The following is a 26,258-nucleotide window of genomic DNA, read 5'->3' on the forward strand; positions in this document are numbered from 1 at the left end:
AGTTCACTCAACCTATTCTCATAAGGCATGCTCCCCAATCCAGGCAACATCCTTGTAAACCTCCTCTGCACTCTTTCTATGGTTTCCACATCCTTCCTGTAGTGAAGCAACCAGAATTGAGCACAGTACTCCAAGTGGGGTCTGACCAGGGTCCTATATAGCTGCAACATTACCACTCGGCTCTTAAACTCAATCCCACAGTTGATGAAGGCCAATGCACTGTATGCCTTCTTAACCACCGAATCAACCTGCATAGCAGCTTTGAGTGTCCTATGGACTCAGATCACAAGATCCCTCTGATCCTCCACACTGCCAAGAGTCTTACCATTAATACTATATTCTGCCATCATATTCGACCTACCAAAATGATCCACCTCACACTTATCTGGGTTGAATTCCATCTGCATCTTCTTAGCCCAGTTTTGCATCCTATCAATGTCCCTCTGTAACCTCTGACAGCCCTCCACAGTATCCACAACACCCCCAACCTTTGTGTCATCAGCAAATTTACTAACTCATCCCTCCACTTCCTCGCCCAGGTCACTTATAAAATTCACAAAGAGTACGGGCGCCAGAACAGATCCCTGAGGTACTCCACTGGTGACCGACCTCCATGCAGAATATGACCCATCTACAACCACTCTTTGCCTTCTATGAGCAAACCATTTCTGGATCCACAAAGCAATGTCCCCTTGGATCCTTCCTTTTTCAATAAGCCAGGCATAGGGTACCTTACCAAGTGAAATCCATATACACTACATCTACTGCTCTACCTTCATCAATGTGCTCAGTCACATCCTCAAAAAATTCAATCAGGCTCGTAAGGCACGACCTGCCTTTCACAAAGACATGCTGACTATTCCTAATCATATTATGCCTCTGTAAATGTTCATAAATCCTGCCTCTCAGGATCTTCTCCATCAACTTACCAACCACTGAGGTAAGACTCACTGGTCTATAGTTTCCTGGGCTATCTCTACTCCCTTTCTCGAATAAGGGAACAACATCCGCAACCTTTCAATCCTCCAGAACCTCTCTCCTGTCCTCACTGATGTGCAAAGATCATCACCAGAGGCTCAGCAATCTCCTCCCTCACTTCCCACAGTAGCCTGGCGTACTTGCAAAAGCTCCAGCACATTCTCTTCCTTAATACATGGTCAACCTTTTCAGTCTGCTGCAAGTCATTCCTACAATCGCCAAGATCCTTTTCCATAGTGAATACAGAAGCAAAGTATTCATTAAGTACCTGAGGGTTCTCCCTATTGAAAGACGTTTTTGGTGATGACCTCCAAACAGAGATGACAGGGTCACCGGATGCTGCAGGTATCCTCATAACTGTCGTTTTAATCTCCCTTTCAAAGTGTGCTTAAGGGCATTGAGTTCATCTGGGAGTGAAACATCACTGCCGTTCATGATGTTAGTTTTCACTTTGTCAGAAGTAGTGGCCTGCAAACCATACCATGAGCATCCAATTCTGCTTTAAACTTCAATCAGAGTTATTATTGTACTCTTGAGAGAACCTTCTGTAAGTTGTATCTGGCCTTCTTGTACAGTGCTGGATCACCAGAAGTGAATGCCACAGGTCTAGCCCTCAGCAGACTAGGAATCTCCTGGTTCATTCATGGTTTTTGATTCCGGAATACATGGTATGTTCTTGCAGGCACAGACTCTTTCACACAGGTTTTAATAAAGTCGGTGATAATTGTGTTGTATTCATTCAGACCCAAAGATGAATCCCTGACAATTGTCTAGTCCACTGACTCAAAACATTCCTGTAAGTGATCCTCAGTTTCCCTTGTCGATATCTTCTTGGTCCTCACCACTGATGCTGCAGTTTTCATTCTCTGCCTATACTTGGGGAGTAGAAGTACAATCAGGTGGTCAGATGGCAAGGTAAGAGTTCCTGATAGCAGTATAACTGTGGTCCAGTGTGCCTGGCTCCACCGGTTCTTCAAATGGCATGTTGGTGATAATTACTTAGAGACTTGTCAAGCTAGCCTGGTTAAATTCCCCCAATATGATGACAAAGCCATCAGCGTGTACTGTTTTATGCCTGTTGATTACATTGCTCCGTTCATCTAGAGCCCGTTTGACACAGGCCTGAGATGGAATGTACACTGCTGCCAAGATGACGGCTATAAAACTCCCACTGCTGATAAAATGGACAACACTTGATCTCTAGATGTTCCAGGTCAGGCGAGCAGGACTGGAACAGAACTGCCACACTTGTGCCTCGTGAGGAGTTATGAGGAGTTAATCACAAAGCCAACTCCATCTCCTCTGCCTTTGAAAGACTCAACAGTCCTATCATCGTGGTGAAACATTAAACCAGCGAGCTGTATCACAGCATCTGGAATGGCGGGGGATAGCAAATTTCTTGGTGAAACAAAAAATACGCCAGTTCCTGATATCCATCTGATACAACAGTCTTTCTCTGAGCACTTCCATTTCATTTTCCAGAGACTGTCTGTTTGGCAACAGAATAGACAGTAATGGAAAACAGAACTCTCTTCTCCTTAAATGAACTTTTAATCCAACATGGCATCTTCTCTTCCTCTACCTTGAAGGATAACCTCACTTGCAAACAGAGACTGCCATCCAAGATTCATTGATTTTGAGTAGTGATAGACTTTTAAATGCCTTAAAATAATGTAGCTTACTGTATTGTCCATGGCTGTGGCTGTGGGTTATGGCCATCACCGTCTAAAATAGTAACATCTGAAGATGTCCATAGGAGCTGCTTACACAAGTCACCTTATTAAAGGTGCCATCAGAAGAAATACTTGCTTGAGATCCAATTATTGACTCCCGCTGACATTATCATCCAGATCCAGGCTTTCAAATCCAAACCAATACTCTCTTGCCAGCAAGAATGTTAGAAGGATGTTGATGGTTGACAGCTTTAAGTTCCGAGATGCAAATACCACCAGCTGTGTGTTTTGGACCAGTTTTGTAGATGCAAACAAAAACACACACAAGTGCCTCTATTTTCTCAGGAGCTTATGGAAATCTGGCATATTCCCAATGGCATTCAACAAATTCCTTTTTTTTTAACATATGCACCATAGAAAACATCCTACCTTGATATATCGCAGTTTGGTATGGCAACTGCTCCGCCCATGTTCACAAGAAACTGCAGAAAGTTGTGAACATTGTCCAATCAATCATAGAAAGTAGGCTTTCAGGACAGCTTTAATTCCACTCTTGAATGGTCAATAAAGATGAACATCTTGATCTCCCAGCCTGCCTTGTCTTGGCCCTTGCGCTTTTTCATTTGCACTTAATTTGACTTTATTTCTTACATATAAGAGGGGTAAAAATCTTTACATTACGTCTCCATCTAAATGAGCAATGTGCAATCATAGTAATTTATAATGATTTATAATAAATAGAACAGTCAATGTAACATAGAAATACACTCAAATCAGCGTGAGATAATCAAGCTGATGGCCTGGTGGAAGAAGCTGTCCCGGAGTCTGTTGGTCCTGGCTTTTATGCTGCGGTGCCGCTTCCCGGATGGTGGCAGCTGGAATAGATTGTGGTTGGAGTGACTCGGGTACCCAATAATCCTTCAGGCCCTCTTTTCACAGCTGTCATTTAAATGTCCTGAATCATGGGAAGTTCACAACTACAGATTGTTATGAACCCCAGTTTCAATTTCTGGGACGGTACGTGATGTACTGGGAATCTGAGACTTAGTTTCTGTGAGTGTCATGCGAGGACCTACCCCCAGGAGTATAAAAGGAGCAGGGGGATTGCTCCAGAAACACACTTCAGTGGAGAGTCATTGTGTTTGGACAGCAGAGTCATTAGTGAGAGTGAAGAGTGCAAGCTTCGATCGAACCCAAAAGGGAGTGGGTAGTCGATAACACAGCGCATTTCGGAGGTGACTGACATTTCATAATCCAAACGTGGAATTTTGGCACCCACTTTGGCAAACCCCTGCAAAGACTCGGGTGCGTCAGTCCTGGTAAAGGGACATCTCCTGTCAGTTACATGGTAAAATTCTCACTTTTTGGGGACTCATCGTAGACTCTTCGAAACATCGTGAACTCACTCCCACTGTAAAGGTACGGTGGCCACTTTGTGAGATCAGTGTTCCAGAGGTACTGTGTGTCTGCTGAAACGCCTTCAGAAAAGTACAGTGGACGTTTCTGGCGGATCTCTGTGAGACTCGCTTCCTCACTGTATTTTGAATCTCCGTCTTCAAGATCATCTCTTTGTGACACTTCGAATCTAAAAGTCTCTCCTCTCAATTCCCCTGTGAATCCCTGAAACTTTCTGAACTGACATTCTGAGGCTGTGCTTCAGTAAGACTCTGTTAAGAACTGTTTCTAAGTTTAACCGTTTGGGAGCTATAGACGCATAGCACTGTTAACTTAGTTTTAAGTTAGTCCTTTAACTTAATAAACTTAGTTGTTTTGCAATAATTCCCTGACTCTGTTCCACATCTATTAGTGCTGCTTCCACGTAACAAGATGCACTGGACTGTCCTTCACTGCATTTCTAAGCTATATTGACAGGGCCCATAGCAAACTTTCTCAACCGTCTGAGGTGAAATAGACGCTTTTTCACCACACAGCTGATATGTACAGACCATGTGAGGTTCTCAGTGATGTGAATGCTGAGGAACTTAAAGCTGTTAACAAGAAAACAAACTGTCCCTCAATGTCACAAAAACAAAGAAGCTGGTTGTGGATTGCATGAGGAATGGAGATGGGCGAACCGCTATTGACATCAATGGATCTGGGGCTGAGAGGGTAAACGTTTGTTTCAGCGTGAACTAACCAGTCTGATGGCCTGTTGGAAGAAGCTGTCCCGGAGCCTATTGGTCCTGGCTTTCATGCTGTGGTACCGTTTCCCAGATGGTAGAAGCTGGAACGGTTTGTGGTTGGGGTGACTCAGGTCCCCAATGGTCCTTACTCACCTGACTTTGTAAGTGTCATGAATAGTGGGAAGTTGACATCTACAGATTCACTGGACAGTCCACACCACTCTCTGCAGAGTCCTATGACTGAGGGAAGTACAGTTCCCATACCAGGCACTGATGCAGCCAGTCAGGATGCTTTCAATTGTGCCCCTGTAGAAAAGTTCTCAGGATTTGGGGGCCCATACCAAACTTTTTCAACCATCTGAGGTGAAATAGGCGCTTTTTCACCACACAACCGGTACGTACAGATCACGTGAGGTCCTCGGTGATGTGAATGCTGAGGAACTTGAAGCTGTTCACCCTCTCAACCCCAGATCCATTGATGTCAATAGAGGTTAGCCCATCTCCATTCCTCCTGTAGTCCACAACCAGCTTCTTTGTTTTTGCAACATTGAGGGAGAGGTTGTTTTCTTGACACCACTGTGTCAGAGAGATGACTTCTTCCCTGTAGGCTACCTAATTATTGTTTGAGATTAGGCCAATCAATGTAGAGTCATTGGCAAATTTAATTAGCAGATTAGATCTCTGGGTGGTGACACTGTCCTGGGTTACAGGGAATAAAGGAAGGGACTTAATACACAGCCCTGAGGGGCTCTTGTGTTGAGAGTCAGAGGGGTTCAGGTGAGGGAGCCTACTCTTACCTGCAGCCGGTGATCTGACAGGAAGTCCAGGATCCAGCTGCACAAGTGGCTGAGCTTTTTGACAAACCTGGATGGAATTATGCTGTTGAATGCTGAACTGCAGTCCAAGAACAACATTCTCACATAACCCCATCCTTCTTCTCCAGATGTGTAAAGAAAGTATGTAGAGCAGTGGCTATTGCATCATCTGTCAACTGGTTGTGCCAGTAGGCAAATTGTAGGGCATCCAGTGTGGGTGGTAGCATGCTGCAGATGTAATCCTTGACCAGCCTCTCAAAGCATTGCTTATTATCGAGGTGAGTGCGACAGGACGCCAGTTGCTCAGGCATGTTACCTTGGTCTTTTTTGGTACAGGGACAATGGTGGATAATTTGAAGCAGGAAGGGCCTCTGCACTGGGAGAGGGAGAGATTAAAAATGTCTGTAAACACTTCACTGTAACTGTAATACTATTCGCTGCATTGTATTTTTCCCCCTCGTCATACATCCTTCTGTATGAAATTATCTGTCCGGATGACATGCAAACCAATTATAGCAAGTGAGTTTTTAAAAACCTTCTTAGACAAATCTTGCACAGATGTGGATATACTGCAGGTCAGGGCCAGGTGTGAATGGAATGGCCCAAAGTACTTTGCTGTCTAGATTGGCACAGAAGGGCCAGTGCATTGGTAAAAGTGCAGTCACTGTTGCCATGTTGGAAACACACCAACTAATCTATACTCAGATACTAACTAATGACTCAAATCAATTGTATAGATTCTGAGAGATAGATATTGGTGAGGATAAAAGGAGAAAAATATCCCAAAGCTTCTTCAAAATAGTGCCAACCAGCACATCAAGAAATGCATGCTGCAATGAATTCAGAGCAAGGCCCTTGTGTGTTTTGGATAGAACCTTTCCTGAGTCAACTCTCTCAGCCACATCTATTCCAGAATGGAAGAAGGCAGAGCTTGTAGGTCAGGGGCTTTGGAAAGTGGGAATTATGGGAAAACTGCTCAAAAAATTTCAACACACCTGACCCGATTTAGGACCAAGGGAAAATGATTCTTTGGCCAATGTCCCTTTTCTTCACACTAGCCAAGGATATCTTAGATTGATTGGAAACTATGTACTGTTATAAACAGGAATTAAACTCCTCCTCAAATTAAATATTGCAAAGTATTCAAAGAGGTTCACTACAAAGAGCAAACAGTTTGTAGCTTTGAAAATTGAAGTGACAAAATAATGCAGTTTCTGGGGCTTTTCAATGTGTGGTAACAGTATACATACACTACTGAACATTCACAACATGGTGATGACAGCTGTTTTTAGCCAGCAAAAAATGAAACTCCGCTTATGGCAAATGAGGAATGGAATTGAAGGTAAAGGATATTGACCTGTAGCTTTTTATTCACTGTCTGAAGTTGAATACACTGCACAGCGCTGCTGTGGCTTTGAAGATTTGCCAGGAAATTCCATGTTTCTGGAGTCATTCAGGCTGACCTTTCCTTGTGAGGATCCAATCATCAACGTGGTCCCATCTGGCAGGAGCTCAACTGCAGTTAGTAGTTATTCTGTTTGACTGCTGTGCAATATCCTGTAAAAATAATAAAATTTAATAAAGGTTAAAAATAAGGCGAGCAACAATACAGACATGGATTGCAATAAGGAGTGAACAATTTAAAAAGTGAATTGGTATGCGACGAGCTCATGAAAAGCATGATTTTCATATTTCAGAAGGGCATTTGATCTGTTAGGCTTCAACGTTGAAATTTCCAGAATCTCAATAAAAATTCTCCTCAGCTTTCCTCAGAAACGTCACTCTGCTTGTGTGCGAATGTCTATAGGTAGGAGGCATTTTAAAAACAACAAGGCTGGAGGAAGACAGGGTACTAACAAATCAAGCAAGTTGTCATGTTCCTGGGATGTCAATAGACAATAGACAATAGGTGCAGAAGTAGACCATTCGGCCCTTCGAGCCTGCACCGCCATTTTGAGATCATGGCTGATCAACTACTACCAATACCCAGTTCCTGCCTTGTCTCCATACCCCTTGATTCCCCTATCCATAAGATACCTATCTAGCTCCTTCTTGAAAGCATCCAGAGAATTGGCCTCCACTACCTTCCGAGGCAGCGCATTCCAGACCCCAACTCTCTGGGAGAAGAAGTTTTTCCTTAAATCTGTCCTAAGTGACCTACCCCTTATTCTCAAACCATGCCCTCAGGTACTGGACTCTCCCAGCAACTGGAACATATTTCCTGCCTCTATCTTGTCCAATCCCTTAATAATCTTATATGCTTCAATCACAAGGGAAGGCCAGATCTTGGAAGTAATATTTAAAAATTTACACGTAACAATAAATAATTAAAAGAGAATTTAAGGGATGGTAGGAAATATATTTGAATGTAGTTTATTATTCAGATTTATTAATCACAAGTACATCAAAAAGTACAGTGAAATGTGCCATTTGTGCTAACAACTAACACACCCAAAGTTGTGCTGGGTTCAGCCTGCAAGCATCGCCTCACATTCCAGGGCCAACCTAGCTTGCCCATCATGCTCGGCAGAGCAACACTGAACACAGCAAGTTACATAGCAAAAACAGCGAAACATGTCCCCTTCCTCCCTCTCTCCCCTCCCACAAATACGGTCCTCTAACCCCAGTACAGCCTCTAGCAGACTTCAGAATATTGGAAAACAAATGTACAAGATACTTAATGCATTAATGCAATAGTCAAATAGATGCTGGTACCTAGAGCTAGGATGCCTTTCGGATTACAAAAGGTTTTCAAAAGTAATCATGTAAATGCAAGGCCTCATGAAAGTGGGATAATTACCAAAAAATATAATACATCAAACTAACTTACAAACTATCACAAAAGAAGAAAATTAGGAATTTGGCTATTAAGTCTATACTGCAAATCTTGATCTTTCTAGTATAAAACAGAACTGAGGCAGGACTCTAAGCAGAAGCTGCTACCGCTATCAAAACACTGACGAACCAAAAACACTGATTTAACCAAACCATTGCTTAAACTATACTGGTGATTTACAGACAGAGAGGAGCAATATTAAAGTCATGGATCATATGGCATGGAAAGAGTTCCTTCGGCCCATCAGATCCATGCTGACCATTAGCATTCATTTTGCACTAATGCTTCACTAATCTCGTTATATTCTTGCCATTTTCTCATCAACTTCCCTCAGATTCTACTACTCACCTACACACTAGCAGCACATTATACTAGCCAATCATGCCACCCTTTAAGATGTGTGTGGGAAACAGGAACTCTCAGGAGAATCCCATGCGGTCACAAGCAGAGCTGGCAAACCCCACACAGACCTAACTCATTGAAAATTAGCAACATTGCTAAACATCAACACAGGTGCATCTCAAGGCTGCATACTTAGCTTTCTGCTCTGCTCTCTTTATACACACCCTATATATATATAGCCCTATATATATAACCCTATATATATAGCCCTATATATAGCCCTATATATATAGCCCTATATATATATAGCCCTATATATATAACCCTATATATATATAGCCCTATATATAGCCCTATATATATAGCCCTATATATATATACTATATATAGGGTTATGCACAACTCCAATGCCATGTGCAAGTTTGCCTACACCACAGTTGTTGGACAAATCATAGATGGTGATGAGTCAGTGTACAGGAACAAGACAATTCACCTGGCTGAATAGTGTTCAATGTCAGTAAAATAAGGAACAGATTTTTGATTTTAGGAAGGGGAAGGAGAATGAATATGCATCAGTCTACACTGTCGGACCAGTGGTGTGGAGATTTAGCAGATTTAAATTCCCGGGCATTAACATGCCAAATAACCTGCTAACTGTAATCACAAGAAAGGTGCACCACCATCTCTACTTACTTAAAAGGTTAAGGAGATTCGCCATGACAACAACACTCTCACAGCCATCTACAGAAAGTATCCTAGTTGGGTCATGGTGTAGTACTGCAATTCAAATGGTCAGAAACACAAAATGCTGCAAAATGCATTGGGCTCAGCCAACATAAACAGGTACATCCTTCCCATCATGAAAGGTATTGACATGAGGCACAATCTCAAGAAGCCAATATCTAGCAATGATCTCCACAATCAGGCCACACCATTTTACTACAGCTACTATCAGGTGAAAGGTACAGAAACCTTAAACCTGATACCTCCAGGTTCAAGAACAGATACATCCTTTCCACCATTTAATTCTTGAACTAACTGGCACAACACTAATCATTATCTCAATATAGCAACACAATGGCAATCTTTCACTACATCAGTTCCTCTTTTGAGTTATTCCTTATACAATTCGTGCTTGTTTTTCTTGTTAATATTGTTCCTCTAATACTAGTTGTCTCTGATGAGGCTGGAAGCTATTCATTGTACCTGTGCATATGAGAATAAACTTGATTTTGGCACAAGAGAGCAGGGCTGCTAGAACAGTAAGGCAGTGGTTCTACAAACTGTATGACCCCCAAGATGTTCCTTCACAGAGTGAAACTCTTTCATTCCCCCGCCAGAAAAAATATTCCTGTCACAAATGCTGCTGAAACTGAAACATGTTCAAATTTGAGACTAGACATACACAACACCATTTTCAATTAATTCATCCTATCAAGAAATATCAAGAAAATTTGATTATATAAGGATAATTTCCACCAGTTTATAGACACTGAATAAACTTAATTCTATTTTTATTACAAGGGATTTAAATGTGTGTGGTGTTATTTTCTCTTGTTCCACCAGTTTATAAACAGTGTTACCAAGGAACGGAACTAATAAAACCAAATTCTAATTTTGTTGTGTGGAATTCATACTCATGTTTTGGATATCATAGAAAAAATTCAATTTATTCTCCTTTGAGAACCAATGACCTGGATTCTGGATTTCACTTTCATTATGTTACTGCAATTCCACAAGGTGTGATTTTGAGTTCCTTTCAACAATTTAAATGTTTACTTCTTCAGTATTAGTTTGACAGAGATGATCCTAGGGTTACAAAGGCCTGCTTAGCATAATTTGCAATTGGCCTACAAAATGCAATGGCAAAAAATTCAAAAGAAAATATTAATGATTTCATACAGCACGACACCTGCTTAACTACACCAAGGAAAAGTAAATTTGTTTACTCAGAGCAAATTTCCAAACTGGGGGTGATACCAGATGATTACAAGAGGCAGTGTATTCAAAGCTCCATTGTATTACATATTGTTAATTTACTTCAAGAATCAGCATGCCCCACCCACCAATTACACCAAAAAAAATACACTTTAATTTGTACTTTTGTTTCCCAACAAGGTAAAATTATTTTCTTAAGAATGACAAAGATATCTACTATACTAGAGATACATTTGTGGAGAAGAATGAACAGTCAACATCTTGGGTTAAGTCTTCTCTTATGAACCAGTCCCTCCACAAATGCTACCTTACTCTCTAAATCCCTCCAGTAGCTTTTGTTATATGCTTTATTAGCACATAACACTTTGTTCTCCACATTTAACATTTATAGAAAGCAAATTAAAGGATTGTGAGCCACGCAAATCATGTAGAAAAGATCTGAAGTAAAGAAAATGCCTTGTGCTTTGTTTTTAACTCAGCCATTTTTCACTGTGCTTTTTTTTCAAACTTAAATGTTTTGTTATGGTTCAACAGATAGTCTGCTCAGGCTTCCTCCTATCATAGATACTAAACCTGTCATATCCATGCCTTCTACCTCTTTTACTGCGAAATAAACAATTTTCTCCCTTCTCTTTCCCAATTCAGACAGAGGGTCTTTGATCTGAAATATTAATTCTATTTCTCTTTCAAAAGACTTATATGTAACCTATCAAGTCATTCCAACATGTTTTGCTGTCAATCACAGACCTAACTTGCCCTGACTAACTCTCTATATTATGAATATACGAGGGGTGATTAATAGGTTTGTGGCCTAAGGTAGAAGGAGTCAGTTTTAGAAAACCTGGCTCTTCTATTTTTCAGCATAGTCCCCTCCATCATGTAAACACTTAGTCCAGTGGTCGTGGAGCATATGGATCCTTTCTTTGTAGAAGTGGTCCACAACAGGGGTGATTGATAAGTTTGTGGCCTAAGGTGGAAGGAGATGAGTTATACAGCTCTGGTTACGTGCACGTGCAGTTCAATTCTGAATGAAAATGCAGGAAGTTTGAAGTTAATAACACATCTCCTTCTACCTTAGGACACAAACCTATCAATCACCCCTGCTGTGGACCACTTCTGGAGGTCCAATATGCTCGCTGACTTCTACAGGGAAGGGATCTGTATGCTCCACAACCGCTGGACTAAGTGTGCAAATGTAGGAAAAATACACGTGCCAGGTTTTCTAAAATTGACACCTTCTACCTTAAGCCACGAACTTATTAATCACCCCTCGCAGCTTCCTTGATTAAAACATTTCTGACATTATAACATTCATATTACTTCATGAAACTAACCATCTGCAGTGGAGTATAAACCGTTTCTGTGAAAGTACTAGATGGTGTCATCAAAGTAAACAAGATACAAACCACATCCATTCCAAGTCTCAGAGCGCCTCCTTGTGGTCACTGTATGAACTTTACCTGCTGACTACAGCAACAAAGCTTTGTGCCAGCCTCATCTGTATGCATGCTATGAAGAAGAATTATCTCACCAGACTGAGACCCTGAGAGAATGCAATAGGCATCACAAGGGCTGGCAAGGCAAGTCATAATATCCTTGTGACCCTGTAAAGAAAAAAGAAATAAAGCATCTAGTGATTCTTCGACATTGAGTAGATTACTTGAATTAATACTCAATGCGAGAACTGGTGCTTGTTGCTCATGATTCATTACTTCTATTTGCAACGAATAGCCCAGGCCCGTAGAGGAACTCATTTACCTGCATGAATAATTAGATTGAAAAATGTAACCATTTTACTAATTAGACATTAGGAAATATCAGTAGCTTGAGAGTAGACATTGGTTAAATGGCAGATGGAGAAGAAATGCCAAATAAAAGTACACCTGATTATGTGACGAATTGTTAAGGCAAAGTAAACACAACCCGGCCTTAACCACTCTCAGTCAAGCTTAGATTCATAAACAAGCCTCAATATTCAAAAACTTTTGGGTGGTTTTAAATACAGGAATAAAAAGAAAAGCCTCGAGAAGGTTCACTCAGTACAGTCATTTTAATTCCTTTATTAACAAAAGCATTTCCCAAAATTCCTAACATCCACACAAATTATATTCATTTTCTTCATGCCCTTATGAGTTCTTTCTGCTATAACCCAAGATACTGCACCCCATTAAACTCAAGGGACAAAGGTGTCTCTTTCATCCCATATTTAATAAGTAACATGTATTTTGCATTAGTTTTGCTTTAATAATTACAAGTAGAAAATAATTAAAAATGACTTAAATGCAGCCACAAAACATGATAGCCCATGGACACTGCAGCAAGTATTAAGTGTGTGCTGGATGATGATTGAAGTGATTTTGGAAGGTGAAGTTATGCTGACCAAAACAAAGAGAACAACCACATTTTTCACACCAAGCTTATGCAAAAATATTAGTTGTTCTTGTTTTATTTTCACTGCAGAGTTGGAATTTGGCCAAGGCATCAGAAAACCCTATCCCAGAATATCCAGGACTTACTTGGTACCTCTTTCAAAAAGTAAGATCGACGAGCATCTGACTACTTGTCAGAATACCGGCACAGGTTTATTATTGGCTTTCAGATTTCAATTTTGCAGTCTGATGGAGAAAACCAAGCCCATAGCAATCTAATCTTGGGATGAGACTATCATTAGTGTAACATTCTACCACTTATTTGTCACCTTATTGTTTTAAAGTGCTCAAGCAGGGCCAAAGGCATCCTTAAATCAAATGTCTATAGTTGTTTGTCAACTGAAATAAAAATATTGACGAGAACAGCGATGCTTATTCTGCAATTAGAAATGCAGTAAGCCTCATTTCTTCAAAGCTAGAATGAACTGAGCTGTTTGTAATTTACCAACTTGAAATCAATATTTTCAGAAGCTTTTTCATAATCCTTAAAAGAAATCTAGCCACATGAGGCAGAAATGCCAGTAAACACATTATAACATTTAAAATAACACAAAACTTTTCTTCACTTGCAATACAGTGGAATCTTGCTAACATCAGATCAGCCAGCATCTTTTGCCGAATTGAAAATAAAATAAATAAATAGGCATCCGTTAGTCTCAAGAGACCATGGTTTTGCTCCTTGGAAAGTTTCCAGGGCGCAGGCCGGTGCAGGGTTGATTGGGAGACCAGCAGTTGTCCATGCGGTTAGTCTCCCCTCTCCACACCACCGATGTTGTCCAAGAGAAGGGCAAGGGCCAATAGAGCTTGGCACCAGTTATGTGCGGTTAAGTGCCTTACTCAAGGACACAACACATTGCCTTAGCTGAGGCTTGAACTAGCGACCTTCAGATCACTAGACCAAGGCCTTAACCACTTGGCCACGAGCCTTGAAAAGTAGCCTTGAGAAAACACGTTACATTCCTACTCTGATTTCATATGCAGGAGAAACCATCAATTATACTGATACTTCATCCATTGTATTCCACCATGAAAAGATTACAAGCGAAGATAAATTGCATTCATGAATATACAAGCTTCCTCAGGCTACATATCTTGCAAGCTTTCTGTAGATTTTTGGTCTTTAAGTTCCACATATTAATAGCACAATCTGTTCCTCCACTCAGAATCAAATGCAATGCTGAGTTCAGCAAGACACATGTCTGCCCACACTTCAAAGAATAAATCATAGGCTTAACCATTAGTGGCAATTATTAATATTGGTGTATGGAATAATCTGAATACTTAATTCTACATAACTATTCAGATTATTTTGGTTGACATCCCATTTAGTTCAAATCCTTTGCATGTCCTGTTTAAGCCCTGCATTTCCACTTCTACTTCTACCTTACAAGGAGAAAATTATCTGCAAGACTGAGGAATCAAATGCAGGAGATCACAATAGAGGCAGATCATAGATCGACTTTTAACAACAAGATGAATAGAGGAAAAATGAAATAAAGCAAATTGGACGGAGAGGCATTTAGGACATTGGTTACCACTCATACATGGGCTGAACAAACATGGAATGATTGAAGGAAATTACTTCTCTCTTTGGCATAATTCAAGGTACTTCCTTGAAGATCAGAAAAGTCAGTGAATAATATTCTTCCTACGTCAGCATCAATACTTACGGAATATGCTGAAAACTTAAGTGATAGAAGCCAATAACTATTTAAACTTATCATGTTCTTTCCAAATATCAATAACTGTAAGGAAAATTACTTTGAGGCAGGGCATCACAATGTAATATTCCTAAAGAGAATGCTTGTTTAAAATGATTGACGTAACAGTGAATGCTTTGTTTACCAAGAAAAGAGATCCCCTTTGGAAATTAAGGCATTTAATGAAGTTGGTCTCATTTTAGTAAGTATCAAAATATTTCTGATTACTTCAAACTCTTATCAGAAAATTAGATGAAAAACAATGCCAATATTAAGAACTTGCAGGGCAGAAAGCCCAGCATCAAAATTAAGCAAAAATATTAAAAGATGCTTTGAAGGAAAGAGCAATAATAATGTGTAGAAGTATGCATTACAAAGAGGTTATGGCTTTGTAGATCAGGTCATCTTTAACAACTTCTTGGAAAGAAGTATCTTGATGATGATAAATGATCTAGCATGAAAAAAGAATCTATTCAATTTGTTTAGATTTCAGTATACTTTCATAAATGGGGAGGAGGTTGTTCCTTATGTTTCAAGCTCAATAACTGACTTAGTCAAGAGTTAGTGGCTACCAGGGAATGCCTATGAAGCAGAGAAAGAATCAAAACATGAGAATTTAAATGTATGTTTTAGAGAAGTTGTAAATTTTGGATCATATGAATGCAATGTAGATTATACCAATTATGTCTTCGATAGATTGGAGTGTGATATTCAACCAGGAAAACAGGAACTTCAATCACTTGTTCAACGTGAAAACAGATTTAGCTCACAGCAAGAGTGAAATAAATTTTATTAAAAGGTATGCATAGACCTCAGATAAATGTAGAACTTGAAATTCTATCTATATTGAGCAGGATACCAAAATTCTAACTTAATCCAATCACATGACCATGACTGATACAGAAGCAAAGCAGAATTTAGCAAAAAAAAAGTTGTCTTCCTGATATAAGATTTTACAACACATGAAGGTGAATGTGAGATGGAGAGGAATGTCCAGTAGAAGATGGCACCAACGAACGACGATACCAAAGGTGACATCCTCAAGGAAGTTCATGAAGCAACTCCTTTCTTTTTTCAATATTTTTTAAAATTTCAGATATGGTTCTGCTGCTGTTAGAGCCTGTTATCTACATTCTGGCAGTGTGATTTCCAGCTGATTGTGTGATCTGCTGTTTTGCTGTCTCCGAGACTGTTCCATGTGGCTGTTGCATGGAGGCCAGGAAATAAGGAGATGAGGCTCAAGCCCATCAACTCCATCTCTCGCCATCGAGGTGGTTGTAGAAGGTGAGTGAGTGTTCCGTGGCATCTACCAGCCTCTCACTCACTGCTGCCAGAGAAGGTGTCTGTGTGTGTCGGTCTCTTACTTGCTGCTCCCAAGGGAAGGTCCTTGCGTTCAAGTGACCTCTCTCTCCCTCAGTGCTGTTGTTTGATGGTGCCAGAGGGGATTGTAGGTTTGGACTTTAAGTCAGGTTTATGATGAGTCCTGGTTTTTAAGTCTAATTCTGGTTGCTCTTATTTGTTGCTACTTTTGGGCGATTTTTCAATGGGGATGGCCTGCAGATAATGAACACTGAGCTGAATTGTACTGAAGTATGCCCTTTGAGTTTGTGTTTTATATTTTGTGTTTTTGCTCCTTTGTTTTGTTGCCGTTTGCAGAATTTTTTTGCACATGGGGGGGCGGGTTTGGTGTTTGATGTATTGTTTTGAACATATTGGTTTCATGGTTCATTTTTGTTGTGTGACTGCCTGAGAGGAAGAGACATTTCAGGGTTATATACTGCATGCATATTTTGATAATAAATTTACTTAGAAGTTTTGAATCTTTGAATGTTGAAGAGATTGCTGGTTGTGAACATATTGAAACTGGATACTTCCAGCCACCTAACTGCTAAAGCATCAAATAAATATGAGAAACTTGGGTGAGCCCAAGTCACGTCTTTAAAAATAAAGTAAGGATAGTGATTCTCCAGGAAAGATAGCATGTAGTTCATTAGTTCTGAAGGCCAAGTCTAGGCAAGGAGACGAACTGTTTGAAGCGTTCAGAATCAGACAGTCCAAAAATCTATAGTAGGTGTGTTTTCAGAGTGATATATTTATCACGTAGAGTTGGGTCTTCTAGAAGAATCAGCAGTCTGGCTGCAGTGGAACTACTGTGCAATGCCAAAATTTATGTCATTATATCAGACACTGTCTCTTAAAGTGAACACAACAACTCAATGACGGTGGTTTATAATAATATAGAACAGTTTCTGTTATGAACAATATGTTTCATCTGTTACCCATTGCATTACCCTACACTAGAACAATAAGAACCAATAAGACACAATGAATGGGGAAGAGGCATGAACTCAGGCATGTCTCAAATTGTAAAATGCACTCTTTTGTGTCTAAACATCTCTGGGTTTCCTCTGCTCTTATATTTGCAATGAGCATCAGCTATCTCTTTGCATATTCTCCCAATACTTACATTTAGTCTTGGCCAAATGATTTCAGCTTACTTGTTCATTTCTGGCACTCACAGTTATAAATAATTTAATTTCATATGTAGTACTGATCGAGCACCTTCAATCTGGCAATCGGTATTTCGGTTCCACCGCTGGTTTGGACATAACTTTCGCCAGCCTAATTTCAAATTTCCCATGTTGCCACACCAACCCATTGTCACGGTTTCTTTGGTGCCTGATTGAGTTCGCACAGCCCTTGCTAATACACCTGTGAAGGACTGTAGGGAGCTTGCTAAAATGGCTGACCGTCAGAGGTGCATCACTCCTCCAACTTTCCTTGTCTCAGGGAAAAAGCAAATTGAGCATTTTGGTACTAAATTGAGTGGAAAAGCAAATTGTGCAGAAGATATGGAGTGTTTGCAGAGGTTACATGAGGGAACAAAGGTCTGGCAGATGGAGTACAATGTTGGTAAATGTGAGGTCATTCACTTTGGAAGGAAGAATGGAACAGAGTATTATTTAAATGGTAAAAAAATTGCAACATGCTGCTGTGCAGAAGGACTTGGAACTGTTTGTGTATGAGTCACAAAAGGCTGGTTTGCAGGTGCAGGAGGGATTGCTAGAGGAACTGAATTTAAGAGCAGGAAGGTTATGCTGCAACTTTACAGGGTACTGGTGAGGCCACACCTGTAGGACTGCATCCAAGTCTGTTCTCCTTACTTGAGGAAGAATATACTGGCTTTGGAGGCGGTGCAGAGGAGATTCACCAAGTTGATTTCAGAGATGAGGGGCTAGACTATGAGGACAGGTTGAGTTGCCTGGGTCTATATTTGCTGGAATTCAGAAGGATGAGAGGAGATCTTATAGAAACATATAATATTATGAAAGGGATAAATAAGATAGAGACAAGAAAGTTGTTTCCACTGGTAGGTGAAACTAGAACTAGGGGACATTGCCTCAAGATTCAGGAGATTAGATTTAGGACAGAGATGAGGAAGCTTTTCCCAGAGATTGGTGAATCTGTGGAATTCTCTGCCCAATGAAACGGTGGAGGCTACCTCAGTAAATATATTTAACACAAGATTGGATAGTTTTTAGCATAGTCGGGCAATTAAGGGTTATGGGGAAATGGCAGGTTGGTGGAGATGAGTCCATAGCCAGATCAGCCATGAACTTGTTGAATGGTGGAGCAGGCTTGGTGGGCCAGATGGCCCACTCCTGCTCCTATTTCTTATGTTCTTTTGTTCTTTGGACTTACGTTCTCAATTATCCCTGTCAGCATAGCCTCCAGCTGACTCATGTGTACAGATCTCAACCATACAACGCCAGATCTGTATTTTTACTACACATACTTTGGCATGTATGCTAAAAAGTGCTGCTTCAACAGTGCCAGCATGTCAGGACATCAAAGGTCTGGGAAGACTGCGGGTTCCAACTTCCTGAGTGGCATGGGCACTCAAGTGATTGTGTTTCCAGCATCGCCCTTTGATGATAAGGCAAAGAGTAACAGGACATTACTGGAGACACCCAACGGCAACAGAGTCAGCTCTTTTGGGACACGACGGGTGATGCTCTCCTTCAGTAGGCGATGCTACACATGGGACTTTTGCTTGGCTAAAGTTGCTAGACCCCCATTTGGCATAGATTTCCTGTGCTCCCAAGAACTGTTGGTAGATCTTGACAACAGCCGGCTTGTGGACGCAAAGCATTTTAAGTCATTACCCTTTAAGCTCAACATGAGGACTCAATCTAGCACATGCACCACCTCGTGAATTCTCTCTCCTGCTGGGCAGATTCTCAAACCTCACCAAGCCCACATTTTCCACTGTAGTCACAAAACGTGGGGTCAAACACCATGTATCTATAACTGGCTGACTGGTTCACGCCCATACGCATAGACTAGACTTAGAAAAGCTGCTCAGCGTGAAGGCTGAGTTTGTTAACATAGAAATGCCTGGCATTGTATGCAAGTCGAATAGCCCCTGTGTTTCACCCCTCCCCATGGTCCCTAAGGCCGATAGTGGTGGCGATTACTGCCCCCTTAACGAGGAGTTTCCTGGTGTCCCATATATTCAAGATTTCTCACTGTTTTTAGCTGGAAAGATAATTTTTTTCTAAAGTGGACATAGTCAGAGGCTACCATCAGGTGGGGACATTCCCAAAATTGCTGTCATAACCCCACTTGGTGGATTTGAGTTTCTGTGCATGACATTTGGACTGAAAATACAGCAACTAATGGACTTTGTGTTAAAAAAAATTCTTTTTGCTTACCTGGACATGTAAACCAAATGCTTATTGCATCTCCACACACCTATCAAACACTTAAGCCTACTTGGACTGATTAATAATCCCACTAGATACCAGTTTGGGTTGTCTACTATTGGCTTTCTTGTTCACCTGGTCTCCGCAGAGGGAACAATATGGTTGCCGTCAAGCGTCACCACTATTATGGACTTTCCGTGGCCCGCGCTACTGAAGCACTTCAAGAGAATTGAGTATGATTTATTTTCTATCACCATTTCATTCTGCAAGCTGCTGAAATTATGCTGCTCTTATGCAGTGCCTCGAATCTAGGTGTTCCCAATCTCTCTGATGCCATGGACCCCACTATTAACTGAGTCCGTGGACCCCAGGTTGGGAGCACCTGCCCTATTAGCATGATTGAGTGGTCAGCAGACATGACCAGAGCATTTGAGGACACCAAGCAAACTCTTTCAAATGCAGCCTTACTAGCACACACCCACTCTCCACGCATGTAGCTATCGCTACTGATCCCACAGACTATGCTCTGGGTGCTGTGCTCGAAAAGTTGGTTGGAGACGTATGGCCACCATTTACCTTCTTCAGCCAGCAGCTCTGCCTCCCCAAGGGGAAGAACAGCACACTTGACCATGAGCTTCTCGTTCGGTATCTGGCTGTCAGTCATTTTCGCTTTATGCTGGAGAGTTGGCTTGTCACAGCATTTATTGATCACATGCACGTGATGGCCAAAGCATCTGACTCTTGGTCTGCAAGACAGCAATGCCACCTGGCCTATGTTTCAGAATTCACGACTGACATATAGCACATCGAAGTTGAAAATAACGCTAGGCTGATAGCCTCTCACGGCTACTGTCAATGCCCTACACATCAGGTTTAACTATATAGGAATGGCAGCTGACCAAGTTACCAACCCAGAGATCCAGGCTTACAGGACATTTACCATGAGCCTGAGGTTGGTTGACCTCAAGTTTGGAGATGAAGGAGTTTCTCACCTGTGTGAGTTCTCAACCAGTCACCCTCACCCCACAGTGCCTGCAAACTCGAAGCGTACTGGTTTTAACTCCATTCGCAGCCTCTCACATCTGAGCAGGAAGGGTTCACAGAGACTAGTTGCTTTAAAGCTTGTGTGGCATGGTCTTAGGAAGGACTGGAGTGCAGCCTGTGTTGTGTGTCAGTGGGCCAAAATTAGCCGTCATGTTTGAACACCATCTGCATCATTCGAGGTCCCTGAGCAATGGTTTAACCTCATCAACGTGGACCTGGTTGGTCCTCTCTGATATTTCTTCCTTAATTCATGTCAGACCTCTGGGCCACGATGTCCCAGAACCTCGACATTAAATTACATCGCACCATTGCATATCACCTACAGCCCAATAGCCTTGCAAGCGGTTTCACTGTTCCTTAAAGGCTGAAGTACAAGTATTGGAACGACCGTCGCCATGGATCTGCTGGGGTTTAGAATGCCTGCAGTCCTCCCCACCTGAGTTGGTACACGGACAGCTACTACAGGTGCCAGCTGATTTTATTCCTGATGCCATGACCACCTGGCAAGCATGTCAGCAGCATTTCGCCCTCCCCAGTAAACTCAATTCCTACCTCCCATTATGGTTTACAGCACCCTTGGATTCCAGTTGACCCACAGTCTACCACCTTGAAACACATCGACATCCCCTTAAGCTCCCTTACGACGCCCAGTTCCATGTTTTGAAATTGTTGATGGGAAGAGAAAATCTGAATGTATTTCTATGAGTTCTGGGAGTCTGTGTAGGGTAATATAATGGGTGATAATGACACATATTGTTCACAATAGAAACTGTTCTACATAATTCACAAACACCATCATTGAGTTGTTGCACTCACCTTAAGAGATGGTGTCTGACGTAATGGCATCGGAGCAGGGTGACTGCTTTTTTTTTTGATGAATAAGCTCTTCTTGGGCTTCCAGCCGGGTACAGGTATTGATTATAATCGATGTTTCGATGACAAATGCTGTCATTTTCTTCAGGGATGATGCCTAGGCATGTGTAGTCCGGTGGTATTTATACCCCTGTATTCCATCCCTCCTGATTGGTTCGTCCTCATCCAATCAGGTTTCCATGCTCCCACCTTGTTTGCAATCAAATTCCCATTCTTACTTAGAGCAAGACCTTCATCTTTGTTAAAATTCTTTTCCTCTAGTTTTATTTCAATGGCCTCCTTTACCAGGCAGTCCCAAAAATCACTGATGTGGTTTTTTGCTTTGTTTTTGCTTTTGTTCTGTTCGTAATGGAAGTAAGGCACTGCAGCTTTTGTTAAGCACATAAAACAACTCTCGCATGTATTATTCACAATATCTGACTATAGCATATACAGTATATGCTTTAATCTATTGTTTTTGTATCAATTCAATGTTGTCAGAATCTTCAGATGGTTGGTATGAAAAAGTTAAAGTTATTCTTTGAAAATTACAATTGAAAGCTCAAAATACCAAAAATACATTTAAAAATCAATGAAGCAATAGTTCATCTTTCCCTCTCCATTATAGACCTGCATTTATATTTTACATAACACACTCCATTTCACTTAACCTTTTCCTCCCACATCCCTCAAAATTATAACTTTTGTTGCCGCTTTGTCAATCTAAATGCAAATTTTACAAAGTCATAGTTCCTTCTAAAAAAAAATCAGAATTCCTGTTTAACAATTCCAATTAGAACACAGACTCTTCTAACTGTAAGAGAGTCATTGCCCAGAAAGGGAGAGTAAAAGTCAAGTATTTTTACTTTTCTCCAGCACCGGAACAATAGTGAAAAATTGGCACATTAATAATTCATTATCAAGTGTAGTTACCTCACCTGTTCTGTAAAGCTGCAAAGTAGTATTGGCTTGTTTTTGAAAATAGGCACATAAATTTATCACCTTCACTGGAAGCATTCACAAGGAACTTATATCTTCTTAGAAGGAATAATTGTCAGTGCTGTAATTCAATTCTGCTAGTCAGCTACACTCTAAGTATATATAAAATCATATCTTTTATATTTGGTTTAAGGGAAAGTAGGAGATCAAGCTGCTTTCCATATGGCATAATATATTGAGGTTGTGGCGACCCATTTCCTGGCACATCCGAACCAGCTCACAATTAGATAGCCTACAGGGGTTTGCGAGCACAGAGCTTTGGAGCCTCTGCGCCACGGGGGGGCAGGTTGAGGGAGGCTTAAAAGTGAGGCTGAGGATTTCGAATAAACTTTTTTCCTTCGACTGCAGTTACCGACTCCGTGTCATAATTTTAGCACTGTGTGTAGCACACCGCTACAATTGGTGACCCCGACGGTCCAAACGATTTTTGGACCAGAAATGACCGACGCCGCCTCTGTTCATGCGGTTTCGTTGAAACTGCCGGGTTTCTGGACACAGCGACTGAACCTATGGTTCCAGCAAGCCGAAGCCCAATTCCACGTTCGCCAGATCACCTCAGAAGACACCCGCCACTACTACGTGGTGAGCTCCCTCGACCAGGACACAGCGGCCCAGGTCGGGGAGTTCGTACATTCGCCCCCGGCAGACGGCAAGTACACGGAATTCAAAGCCCTGCTCCTCAGGACTTTCGGACTCTCAAGGCGCGAGCGGGCTGCCCGTTTACTGCACCTGGATGGCTTGGGCGACAGACCTCCATCGGCTTTAATGAATGAGATGTTGTCTCTAGCCGACAGACACACACCCTGCCTCATGTTTGAGCAGGCATTCCTGGAGCAGCTACCCGAGGACATACGCCTGCTGCTGTCCGACGCGGATTTCAGTGACCCCCGGAAGGTGGCAGCCCGGGCGGACTTGCTGTGGAACGCCAAAAAGGTGAGCGGGTCGTCCATCGCACAGATCTTCCAGCCACGCTCCCAGCAGCAAACCAGTCCAGGCCCGGCCGCAGAGCCCGCCAACTCCCGGCCCAAGGAACACTGGTGCTTCTACCACCAGCAGTGGGGCGCAGAAGCCCGCCGTTGTCTTCCGCCCTGCAAGTTCCTGGGAAACGCCAGGGCCAGCTGCCGCTGATGGCTATGGCGGCTGGCCATCGGGATAGCCTCCTGTATGTGTGGGATAGAAGGTCGGGACGCCGGTTTTTGGTCGATACTGGGGCCGAGATCAGCGTTTTACCTCCGACGAGTTACGACACCCGCAGCAGGGCACCGGGTCCCCCCCTGAGGGCCGTGAATGGCAGCACATTAAGGACCTATGGCACCCATCAGGTGCAGCTACAGTTCGGCTCCAGCCAGTTCACGTCGGACTTTACACTGGCCGTCGTAGCCCAACCGCTTCTGGGTGCGGATTTTTTGCGAGCTCACAGCCTACTGGTCGACCTGCCCAGGAAGAGACTGGTACATGCCGAGACCTTTCAGATGTTCTCCCTGGGTGCAGCCCAGTTGCCAGCCCCACACCTCGGCTCCATCACGCTGTCCGACTTCGACTTCACCAGGGTCCTGGCGGATTTCCCATCGGTTCTGGCACCGCAGTTCACAGCGGCCATGCCCAGGCACGGCGAATAGCACCACATCCCGACCCAGGGACCACCCCTCCACGCCCGCGCTCGGCGGCTTCCCCCAGACAAGCTCCGACTGGCGAAGGAGGAGTTCAAGAGGATGGAGGAATTGGGGATCATATGGAGGTCCGACAGTCCATGGACCTCCCCCCTGCACATGGTGCCCAAAGCAACGAGAGGCTGGAGACCGTGCGGCGACTACCGCAGGCTGAACGAGGCTACCACACCGGACCGCTACCCCGTGGCGCACATTCAGGACTTTGCAGCAAACCTGCAAGCACGGATCTTCTCCAAGGTAGACCTCGTCCGAGGGTACCATCAAATCCCGATGCATCCTGACGACATCCCCAAAATGGCTATCATCACCCCGTTTGGCCTTTTCGAGTTCCTCCACATGCCGTTCAGCCTGAAGAATGCCGCACAGACGTTCCAGCGGTTAATGGACGCGGTGGGACGGGACCTGGACTTCGCGTTCATCTATTTGGACGACATCCTCATAGCCAGCAGCAGTCGTCAGGAGCATCTGTCCCACCTCCGTCAACTCTGCGCCCGACTGAGTGAGTACAGTCTTACAATCAACCCCGCCAAATGCCAGTTCGGACTCGATACCATTGACTTCCTGGGCCACAGGATTACTAAAGACGGGGCAACCCCTCTGCCCGCTAAGGTAGATGCGGTCCGCCACTTTCCCCGACCCACCACGATCAAAGGCCTTCAGGAATTCGTAGGTATGGTCAATTTCTACCACCGCTTCCTCCCTTCAGCTGCCCGGATCATGCGCCCCCTGTTCGCCCTGATGTCGGGTCCGAGCAAGGACATTACCTGGGACGAGGAGTCCGCCGCCACTTTCATTCAAATGAAGGAAGCTTTGGCGAACGCCGCAATGCTAGTACATCCCAGAATGGACGCCCCTACCGCCCTCACAGTGGATGCATCTAACACGGCAGTCGGTGGGGTGCTGGAGCAACTCATCGCAGGTCGCTGGCAACCCCTGGCGTTTTTCAGCAAACACCTGCGGCCACCTGAGCTCAAGTACAGTGCTTTCGACCGGGAACTGTTGGCGCTCTACCTGGCAATCCGGCATCTCAGGTACTTCCTAGAAGGTCGGCCCTTCACCGCGTTCACGGACCACAAACCGCTTACCTTTGCGTTTACGAAAGCGTCCGACCCCTGGTCGTCCCGCCAGCAACGCCACCTGTCCTACATCTCTGAATACACGACGGATGTCCGGCACGTCTCGGGTAAGGACAATGTCATGGCGGATGCACTCTCTCGTCCTACCGTTCATGCCCTTTCCCAAGGGGTAGACTTTGAGGCACTGGCAGAGGCGCAGCAGGCGGATGAGGAGATTCCGAGTTACAGAACCGCAGTCTCCGGTTTGCAGCTCCAGGACCTCCCCGTAGGCCCAGGTGAGAGGACCCTACTCTGTGACGTCTCCACCGGCCAGCCCCGTCCCGTCGTCCCGACAGCCTGGCGGCGCCGTGTTTTCGACTCCATTCATAACTTGGCGCATCCCTCCATCCGGACAACTGTCCGGATGGTTTCCAGCAGGTTTGTTTGGCACAGACTCCGCAAACAGGTCAGTGAATGGGCCAAAACGTGCATGCACTGCCAGACGGCCAAGGTGCTGCGGCACACCAAAGCCCCACCGCAGCAGTTCCATCCCGCCCACCGGCGTTTCGACCACATTCATGTGGATATCATGGGCCCCCTGCCAGTGTCGTGCGGAGTGCGGCACCTCCTGACTATCGTGGACCAGTTCACAAGATGGCCAGAGGCGGTCCCGCTCACCGACACCACCTCCGAATCTTGCGCCCGAGCCCTGATCGCCACCTGGATATCTCGCTTTGGTGTACCGGCCCACATTACCTCCGACAGAGGCGCCCAGTTCACCTCCAGCCTGTGTCAGCTATGGCCAGCCTTTTGGGGACTCAGCTGCACCACACAACTGCCTATCACCCACAGTCGAACGGGCTAGTGGAGTGTTTCCACCGTCACCTGAAGTCAGCCCTCATGGCCCGCCTGCAAGGAGCCAACTGGGCGGACGAGCTTCCCTGGGTCCTACTCGGCATCCGCACAGCGCCCAAGGATGACCTGCACGCCTCGTCGGCCGAGTTGGTATACGGCGCGCCCCTGGTCGTCCCCGGGGAGTTCCTACCAGCCCCACGGGGGCAAGAGGAAGATCCTGCAGCAGTCCTGGGCAGACTACGC

This window comes from Hypanus sabinus, chromosome 19 (assembly GCF_030144855.1).
Source record: "Hypanus sabinus isolate sHypSab1 chromosome 19, sHypSab1.hap1, whole genome shotgun sequence".
NCBI classification, from domain to species: Eukaryota; Metazoa; Chordata; class Chondrichthyes; order Myliobatiformes; family Dasyatidae; genus Hypanus; species Hypanus sabinus.